This window comes from Schistocerca piceifrons, chromosome 6 (genome assembly GCF_021461385.2).
Source record: "Schistocerca piceifrons isolate TAMUIC-IGC-003096 chromosome 6, iqSchPice1.1, whole genome shotgun sequence".
In the NCBI taxonomy this organism is placed as follows: domain Eukaryota; kingdom Metazoa; phylum Arthropoda; class Insecta; order Orthoptera; family Acrididae; genus Schistocerca; species Schistocerca piceifrons.
Genome location: NC_060143.1, coordinates 354,192,597 through 354,203,426, shown reverse-complemented (window position 1 = coordinate 354,203,426; position 10,830 = coordinate 354,192,597). Strand labels below are relative to the sequence as shown.

The following is a 10,830-nucleotide window of genomic DNA, read 5'->3' as shown; positions in this document are numbered from 1 at the left end:
CAGTAGCATCTTCTTAGTCTTTGGATAATTCCTGGTGGTGGTCGTTGCACACCCTCAACCCCTTCCTTTACTACATGAGATCCTATTTTATAATACTGCGATCGTTACTAAAATTCCTTTCCTCCTGCTATCGTGGCTTGTTACGAACGCACGTTGGGGCAGGCTGCTGAAATCGAATCCTTCTTCCCCCGACCCCCATTTGGTTGTAATATTGTTCGATTCTCAACTGTTTAATAAATCAGTCCGTTAATCTTGCATTCTCTCTCTTTCATTACGTGAACTCACCCCTAGTGTAACAGAATAATGCAGAACTATAACAGCTGCTATAAGGTCGTGCAGGTCTCGCGCCACTAACGATAGTATGAAGGTTCAATATCGCGTGCCTGGCACGACCATTGCACCCATGGCACCGATAACAGCAGTAATCATATGCAACTATTCCCCATTGACAAACTAGGAAATGTTCACGGATCAGTGTAAGTACGTGAGCACTAAATACACTTGATGTGGCGGAAGTAGTGTCCTCTGTTTTGCCTTGCTGGTTTAGACAAAAAAATATCAAAAATCACAGCCCCTACAGCAAGGAATAGAAACCTGTAAAATAAAGAAAAACGAGCCACCGCTTTTAATCTCATTTCGTAAGCTCCAGCAGCAAGTACTTCGTCAAATTCATCTTTCCTTGTGTGAAAAACATCTTTTGTTGTGTTGCTGCTTCGGAGAATCGGCTTGATGCTTGGTCGGCGGAGCATTTTGCCCACCCGTTCAGTGACACCTTGAACATATGATAGTAGAGCGATATTTTATGCTTCTTTCTGCTCACCTCCATTGCCTCCATTATTTGTCGCCATATTCTTTTAGCTGTTAGTCTCATCCCATAACCATTGGCGCCAAAAATGGACTTGACGTTTTGTAGTTAATCCTTGAGGTGTTCACTGTCGCTGATCCTCTGATTCCTCTTGGTTAAAGTGTGCAGGGCGCATTTCTTCTGCGTAGGATGGTGATGGGAGGAGGCATCCAGGTACCTGTCAGTACTGATTGGCCTCCTATGTACTCTATGGCTCAGTTTAACATCAGGCTTTCTGCAAACTTCCAGGTCGAGGAAAGGCAGCACCCCAGAAAAGTATTGTTGACTGTGACAATGCCTGCAGATGCCTACGTTTATAAATATTTATTATGGTCGAACTGAGGGTATGTTCAAGGATTCTGCTGCAAATCTAAGTGTCCGTTCTTTTACCCTTCTTATATACAGTGGTCACCTATCTTCTTTTCTAGCCAATTGGAACTTTGTGCAGGTCGAGTGATGTACGGTAAATGCAAGCTAGCTAAGGGACAAATGCTGTAGAATGCTCTTTGCAAAACCAAATTGGGATTCCATTCGGACCTCATCACTTATTTTCTTTCAAATCTTTGCTTTTTTTCTCTAAGTCAGGGATCCTTATTACTATGTTGTCGATACAGGAGTCCATGGTCAAAAGACGGTATGTTTTTACAGTTTCCTGCGTGAACGATTTCTTGAACGCGAAATTTAAAACTTCAGTTTTCGTTTTGCTATCTTCAACCATCACGCCAGACTGGTCCACAAGGGACTGAATGGAAGCCTTAGACTCGCTAAGTGCTTTTACGTAGGACCAGAATTTTCTCGGGTTCTCTGCCGGACCTTTTGCTAAGGTATGACGGTGGTAGTAGTTGTATGCTTCGCGCATAGATATTTTCATAGACGCGCGAATCTCCACTAACCTTTGCTTGTCGTCTGTCATCATTTGTGCCCTCTCTTATGAAATGAATCGAGAGTGCGCTGGCTTCCATTAACACCAGAAGACATACGTTTACATTTGGAGAGGCGCCGTCACTGGAAGCATGGACTGCTGGTGAACAACGTTGCATTGTGTTCAGTGATGAATAGCGGTGCTGTACTATCTTGGATGACCATTACTGGCAAGTATGACGTTGACATAGGGAGACGTTCCAGTCTTTCATTGTTCTGGAGGGGCGCAGCAATGTTACTCCTGGTGTGAAGCTGTGAGGAGCCATCGGGTATGGCTCCAGGTTGGTAGTGATAGAGGGCACTCTGGCGGCACAGTGTTATATCACGGAGATCCTGGATCAACATGTGTTGCCCCTCATACGGCAGTATGGTAGAGCCATTTTCCGTCAGGAAAATGCTCGTCCACATATGGCACGTTTCTAGGGGTTTGATCCCCAGATCTGTCCTGATGGAACGTGTGTAGCACCAGCTCGGACATCAACAAAGTCCCCGTTTCAGCATCCGCGATATAATAAACCAGTTACAAAAGCCTTAAACCAGCTACTTTCAGCAGAGGCTGCAACTGCTTTATGACGCCCTTTGCACCAAATCAGTACGTACATCGAGGCTACAGTGGGTGAAACGTCATACTGCCAATTTATTAGTACCTTTGAATCGATTTTGTTATCAGTGAAGTAATATCACACATCTCTCAAACCACGACCTTTCATTTCGTTTCTTCGTCCCTTTCTATGTACTTCACTTTTTGGAAGGCATTGGGCGTTAAAATAACTGTACTATTTAACAAAGAAACTCGCCAAACAACCGTGCAATTGAGAAGATATATTCTTTTATTTTCGCTGTCAGTTTCGCCAATTAATTATTCGGTCTTCAGGCCCAATACGCACCTCTCAAAAATGATCTGTTTCTCAATATCGCGGATTGTCAAGTGCTTTCATAGAAGAAGAGAGCAGATAGTCACGTTTTCGAAGGAAGCACTCGAGAATTTATGACAGAGAGAAACATATCGGCCCAGTATCCCAATATAGATTATTTTTGAGAGGTGGATAAGGGGCATGAAGATGGAATAGTCAATTGCCGAAACTGGCAGCGAAAATAAAATAACTTTTCAATTGCACTGCTGTTTGGCGAGTTTCTTTGTTAAATATTCGACTAGTCGCTGTTCCATTCCCAAAATCGATCAACATATTTGGTTCAGCAGAGACTATCTGTACTATTGTTTTGCCGGACACGAAACGCCCATAATGAGGACATCTCAATCTACAGTAATAAACAAGTTTTGGTTTGAATATTATCATCTTTCTCGTATCTGAGAATTTCCATTGTACATAGGTCTGGCCCGAGCTTAATAGCCACATGTTTTGCATCAATAATACTCTGTTTATAGCAATACAATTACACCTATTAACAAACTAGGCATTAGAATTTTCTTACTGAAATGTATTACCCCCAATAAAGTTAAGAATAGTTTCCATCTCCTGGTTCTGATGATTTTTGTGAGTTCTCCTTTCGTTGTGAGGCAAATTCTGGAATTGGTACCCTCCTCTCAAAGGTTTCTAACAGTGATTCCGGAGATTGATAAGTATTAAAAACATTGGTCAGTTACGCGTAGGACTCGTGCACTGAGGGTTCCGTGCAAACTTAATTATGTAAATATGTAGTCATCCTTTATATATAGTCATTCATTTATATATAGTCATTCATTTATATATAATCATTCCACCTCCATGAACCATGGACCTTGCCGTTGGTGGGGAGGCTAGCATGCCTCAGCGATGCAGATGGCCGTACCGTAGGTGCAACCACAACGGACGGGTATGTGTTGAGAGGCCAGACAAACGTGTGGTTCCTGAAGAGGGGCAGCAGCCTTTTCAGTAGTTGCAGGGGCAACAGTGTGGATGATTGACTACAGTAGTACAAGTTTATATGCCAGCTAGATCTGCAGATGATGAAGAAATTGATGAAATGTATGATGAGATAAAAGAAATTATTCAGATAGTGAAGGGAGACGAAAATTTAATAGTCATGGGTGACTGGTATTCGAGTGTAGGAAGAGGGAAAGAAGGAAACATAGTAGGTGAATACGGATTGGGGGTAAGAAATGAAAGAGGAAGCCGTCTGGTAGAATTTTGCACAGAGCATAACGTAATCATAGTTAACACTTGGTTCAAGAATCATAAAAGAAGATTGTATACATGGAAGAAGCCTGGAGATACTGACAGGTTTCATATAGATTATATAATGGTAAGACAGAGATTTAGGAACCAGGTTTTAAATTGTAAGACATTTCTAGGGGCAGATGTGGACTCTGACCACAATCTATTGGTTATGAACTGTAAATTAAAACTGAAGAAACTGCAAAGAGGTGAAAATTTGATGAGATGGGACCTGGATAAACTCACTAAACCAGAGGTTGTACAGAGTTTCAGGGAGAGCATAAGGGAACAATTGACAAGAATGAGGGAAAGAAATACAGTAGAAGAAGAATGGGTGGCTTTGAGGGATGAGATAGTGAAGGCAGCAGAGGATCAAGTAGGTAAAAAGACGAGGGCTAGTAGAAATCCTTGGGTGACAAAAGAAATGCTGAATTTAATTGATGAATGGAGAAAGTACAAAAATGCAGTAAGTGATGCAGGCAAAAAAGAATACAAACGGCTCAAAAATGAGATCCACAGGAAGTGCAAAATGGCTAATCAGGGATGGATAGAGGACAAATGTAAGGATGTAGAGGCTTATCTCACTAGGGCCAGATAGTTACTGCCTACAGGAAAAAAGAGAGACCTTTGGAGAAAAGAGAGCCACTTGTATGAATATCAAGAGCTCAGATGGAAACCCAGTTCTGAGCAAAGAAGGGAAAGCAGAAAGGTGGAAGGAATATAAAGATGGTCTATACAAGGGCGATGTACTAGAGGACAATATTATGGAAATGGAAGAGGATGTAGATGATGATGAAATGGGATATACGATACTGCATGAAGAGTTTGACAGAGCACTGAAAGACCTGAGTCGAAACAGACCCCCGGGAGTAGACAGAATTCCATTAGAACTACTGACGGCGTTGGGAGAGCCAGTCCTGACAAAACTCTACCATCTGGTGAGTAAGATGTACGAGACAGGCGAAATACCCTGAGACTTCAAGAAGAATATAATAATTCCAATCCCAAAGAAAGCAGGTGTTGACAGATGTGACAATTACCGAACTGTCAGTTTAATAAGCCACGGCTGCAACATACTAACTCGAATTCTTTACAGACGAATGGAAAAACTGGTAGAAGCCGACCTCTGGGAAGATCAGTTTGGATTCCGTAGAAATATTGGAAAGCGTGAGGCAATACTGACTTTACGACGTATCTTAGAAGAAAGATTAAGGAAAATCAAACCTACGTTGCTAGCATTCGTAGACTTAGAGAAAGCTTTTGACAATGTTGACTGGAAAACTCTCTTTCAATTTCTAAAGGTGGCAGGTGTAAAATACAGGGAGCGAAAGGCTATTTACAATTTGCACAGAAACCAGATGGCAATTATAGGAGTCGAGGGGCATGAAAGGGAAGCAGTGGTTGGGAAGGCAGTGAGACAGGGTTGTAGCCTCGCCCCGATGTTATTCAATCTGTATATTGAGCAAGCAGTAAGGGAAACAAAAGAAAAATTCGGAGTAGGTATTAAAATCCATGGAGAAGAAACAAAAACTTTGAGGTTCGTCGACGACATTGTAATTCTATCAGAGACAGCAAAGCACTTGGATGAACAGTTGAACGAAATGGACAGTGTCTTGAAAGAAGGATATAAGATGAACAGCAACAAAAGCAAAACGAGGATAATGGAATGTAGTCGAATTAAGTCTGGTGATGCTGAGGGAATTAGATTAGGAAACGAGACACTTAATGTAGTAAAGGAGTTTTGCTATTTGGGGAGCAAATTAACTGATGATGGTCGAAGTAGAGAGGATATAAAATGTAGACTGGCAATGGCAAGGAAAGCGTTTGTGAAAAGAGAAAGTTGTTAGCATCGAGTACAGATTTAAATGTCAGGAAGTCGTTTCTGAAAGTATTTATATGGAGTGTAGCCATGTATGGAAGTGAAACATGGACGATAAATAGTTTGGTTCAAATGGCTCTGAGCACTATGGGACTTAACATCGGAGGTCATCAGTCCCCTAGAACTTAGAACTACTTAAACCTAACTAACCTAAAGCCATCACACACATCCATGCCCGAGGCATGATTCGAACCTGCGACCGTAGCGGTCGCGTGGTTCCAGACTGTAGCGCCTAGAACCGCTCGGCCACTCCGGCAGGTGAAGTGAGCAGGGATCTTCAGTTTGTATATGCAGAGAGAGAATATGTGATAAAAAATTGTTTACCTACTAAAACGTGACTACAACCTACATTGTATGTTTTAATGCTGTAATGTTCGCGTGGCCGTACGGTTCTAGGCGCAAGCTGAAGATCCCTGCTCACTTCACCTGCCGGAGTGGCCGAGCGGTTCTAGGCGCTACAGTCTGGAACCGCGCGACCTTGCGGTCGCAGGTTCGAATCCTGACTCGGGCATGGATGTGTTTGATGTCCTTAGGTTAGTTAGGTTTAAGTAGTTCTAAGTTCTAGGGGACTGCTGACCTCAGGAGTTAAGTCCAATAGTGCTCAGAGCCATTTGAACCATTTTGTAATGTTCGCCCATTATGCTTTGACAGGTAGTGAACGCGATGTATGTTCGAATGCCAGAATGTGTTTTTTATGTGACGTAATTACAGTTTAGAAAGTTTCATATCTTTTATTTTACTTTTACTGTCCAACCTTGCTTCTTGCTAAAATTCATTATTTTAGGTCAACTGGAAGTAGTCTGTAGGTTTCGACGAGTGAGTTAGCAAGTATCAAAATATGTGAGATAAATGACCGAATATTTTGATTGCATTGACTCATAAGCTTAAATATTTTACACCGTCAAAGGACAGCAGACTCTAGTATGCGTAATATTTTTTGATCTTAATACGCCAACCTGTTACAGACAAAAAGGGTCTCAAAACATGGAAAGACAGGCAGATGGATAAAAGATGGCAAAAATGTTTTACCGTGTGATATAATAACAAATCTACAATTTTCGGATTTTTTGCTTTACGTGTACCGTAAGACGCTGGCGTTTCCCAATGTTTGTGATTGCATGTGAACAGAAACCTATAGGTTTTGATGAGTGAGTTGCCCAGTATCAACATAGGGGACATGAATCCCCATATCTATTGTTACTAGGGCCTTAGAAGCTTAAAATTTGTACATTTACGAGGGACCATAGGCCTCAGTATTTGACATAAATTTGAACTTGATACGCCTACCGTTACCGACGAAAGAACAGTCGTACAGAAGACAGAAAGTCTGATAGGCAAACAGACAATCAAGCGATCGTATAAGGGTTTCGTTTTGACAAATTGAGGCACATGAACCTTAAAGTAGCCCAATGGCCATAACCCAACGTTGTAAATGTAAATACCGGCTACAGAAGTCTAAATCATGTGATAGTGTCAATGAATGTATTAAAACTGTATCGTCATAGCATATTGTCGGCGTGGAACGCAATACAGATTCATAATCAGGCCATGGCTACAGTTTGAATGGTGGTCAACGCTCCTGTCTACAGAGCAACATCAGCAGAAGCCTCCATTTCCATAATGTACACTTCTGGAGGCGTTGGCTGAATTTGGGGAGTGACCAACTGCCACATGGCACCAGCTGTGCCCCGGTCATTGGCTTATGTTCCAGATGCTTCCAAGCGACACAGAAACACGGCTCTTCTGCAACTCAGCCCTGACTAGCGGTATTTAAACCACCAGGTCCAGTCCATTATCATCGATGTAGCTGGGCCCTACTACGTTGCACAGCCCACACGAGTCATTGCCATTCTTATGACGCAGCCTGATGGACTGTGTGCCGTGAGGCGTCTGACCATTTGACAGCCTAGGCCTAGACAGCCACCACTCTGCGACCACCTCATGATTGGTGCCGCGCGAGGAGTGCCAGTCACCTCCACATCGCAAGGGACGGCCACCACACATGGCATCTCTCCAGGCTGCAGTCCTCTGCAGTCCCGTATTCGTCATTCCCCTCGAGTACTCTTGCTGGACAAGCCTGCCCAGCCATAGCTACTAGGCGGTTCGTCGCTGGTCCATCCATTGTCCGATATCACACTACCGGCGCTTCTGTGACGGCGAGCTCGGGCCTGAGGGACATTACTTGCTGCCACCTGTCTGTCAGCTGCAACTACGCTTCTCTGCGTTAATTTATTATTGTTAATAAAGAGTTTTGGCAACAGATGGGCTGCATCGTCTGCACCTCAACCCACCTCCAGCAGAGCCACTCGCCTACATCTTCCTGGTGGACCCCATTATGGGCTACTTGGTGACAGAAAAACTGTTGGAGGCTTTGGTGTTGGACCAATGAAGGGAAGAAATGACGAGGATGCAGCATAAATTCAGATAAGTACCGACACCAAGTTTTGTTAGAGTCTGCTACGTTATGGTTTTCCCTTTTCTTTTCTGTTTAACTAGATGGTACACTTGTACTGGAAGTGATAAGAAGAATTTCTGTTGGAGAGGAGGTGACAACCCAGGAGGGGATTCAGCATTATCTGAGCGAGATAGCTAAAGTTCGAGATGGTAATGAAGTTTTGCACAAAGAAACAGATCGTCTGAGGGGTAAATAAGGGAACAGTGGACTTTTAACGTTTCGCAACCACCTTTGATACTTGTACTGCATCTTTGGAAGCCACATGTTCGGATAAATCTACAGAAGATTTTTGTCATATAGATGCTTTGCATACAGCCACGAAGTTAGCGAATTGGAGAAGCGAGCAGGAGCAGCTGTTAAATGTGGTTCGTTTAATATTAGCAAGTGACGCCAGAACATACTCTCTTAGAAAAAGAAATAGTACACCCTTTTAGAAGTTTCCAGTTCACTCAAGATTCATTGTTGAAACAGTGCGTAGGGGGTACATGAAGTAATAAATGAAAAGCACCAATTTGCTTTTGTTCTACAATATTACTTTTATTGTTAACCGGTTTTCGGCTTACAGGGCCATCTTCAAACATTTACTGAGTGTTATCACCAAAGAAATTAAATGTTAGCAGACAACATGGAAGAGAAGTAACACATATAGACTGAAGTAGAAACATACAGTAACATCTCTGCAATGAAAAAGTAAAAACTGAACAGTACATAAATAACAATGGAGTAGACAGGAAAACCTTTAGCACAAAATAGGAATAGCATGCCTACATAACAGTTTCTATTAACAAACAAAACTAATAAAATAAAACAAAATTAGTACTAGACAAGGCTGCATGATGAGGTGTGAAACATGGAGAGTGATACACAACCAATTATAAGAAGAGACAGTTATCAATGTAAATGCAGAATACATAAGGAACTTAAGCAATATGAATTAGATAAACAGAAATACATAAATGCAGGAAAATGGAGGTGTTTGAGGGAACCTACAGTTTGAGAGTGTGATGGTACCGCATTTTAACATTAACATTATAATCAAAGCAGTGGTTGTGTACCAGTTTTCATTAAATAAATGAGGAAAGTAAAATATGAACAGTATTTGATGAGACAACTAAAAGGGGTGTTAAACATGGACAGTAATAGAAGTACCAGTTAAAAGAAAGCCTTAACTATTGAAACTACGGTCTATGTGGAATACAAAGACAACTTCAACAAAACATAACAACTTAATGAATGCAGGAAAATGGGAGTATGTAGGAAGAGAGAGTGTGGGAAGTAATGAACAACAGAGATGATTATAAGAAGTTTAGGAGAGGGGAAGTGTTGAGCTGTGTCTGGTCATTTAGGATGAGATCTGGACTGTGAGCAAATTTCTGCTTTTCATTTGCTATACTATTGTTCTACCAAGAACCGACGGAACATTCTGTTAATGTGAGTACATGATGTGATTAGGTTTGCAGATGAATATCAAAAGCGGTACCAGGTATCGACCCATGGGAAACACTCATATTAATATATGAAGATGGTATCTGTTCTTTCAGACTTGCCTTAAAGAACAGATACTATCTTCATATAGTGCAGGCTAACCGGCCATTGACCTCCTTCTGTGAGGAAGCACTATATATTTCCCGAACTCTTATGGGAGTCAGTACTACTGTCTGCCGCGAGTAATGAGTGTAATAGGCAGGGGCACTATCAATGTGGTATGTGGACATTAAGTTGGGAATGTGGGTCTCATGGGGAGCGTGCAAGGGATAAATCCCTGCAGTCGCACTATCCTCTGTGCCCTCGGTGGCTCAGATGGATAGAGCGTCTGCCATGTAAGCAGGAGATCCCGGGTTCGAGTCCCGGTCGGAGGAAACATTTTCAGCTGTCCCCTTTGATGTATATCAATTCCTGTCGACAGCGTAGGATCTTGATTTAATTATCACTCGTCATATTAGTACGTTGTGTAGCCTTCACCGGAGGCAATGCAAGTGCTGACTCTGGCAGCCAGTTGACTGCACACTTGATGTTTGGATACGTTACCTCACGCCTCCTGTAACTGTTGACATAGTTCTGTAAGAGTTGCTGGTTGACGAGTCACACGAATCACTTCTGGTGCCGTGGTATTCCACACGTCCTCGACTGAAGACAGTCTGCTGCACAGGGAAGTTGCTGCACATCTTGCAGAGGACGTTGAGTTTAACGGGTAGTGTGTGGGGGATCATTAACCTGTTGGAGCAGCATATACCTTCCTGTTACAAGAACGACAAAAGAAGGGAACTACGACATCCTGCATGTACCGAGCGCTCGTTAGCATCCCTCGGGGAATACAAAAGGTGAACGAGAGTTGTAACTTACCAAGGCCTGCGGTGGGGCCAGTATGTCTTGGACAAATGCACTCTACGAAACAGCACTAACTAGGTCTATGTAGTACGTACAGGATCAATCTGCTTTCATCGCTGAAGATCATAGAACGCCATTCCATCTTCCAAGTGACGGTACCACTCGATTCGTGTTCGTCGATGTTGTACGTTTTCGTAAATATTGCATCCGAAAATTGGCGACGCATAATTAAATGTAATTTAATAGT

The 10,830-nt window shown here is 42.4% G+C and overlaps 1 non-coding gene across 1 annotated transcript; it reads left to right on the top strand.

The window, feature by feature from the left end:
* The first annotated feature begins 10,040 nt into the window (after positions 1 to 10,040).
* On the top strand, positions 10,041 to 10,114 carry Trnat-ugu. The gene has a single exon. It is a non-coding gene; the product is annotated as a tRNA-Thr (tRNA).
* Positions 10,115 to 10,830: the final 716 nt, after the last annotated feature.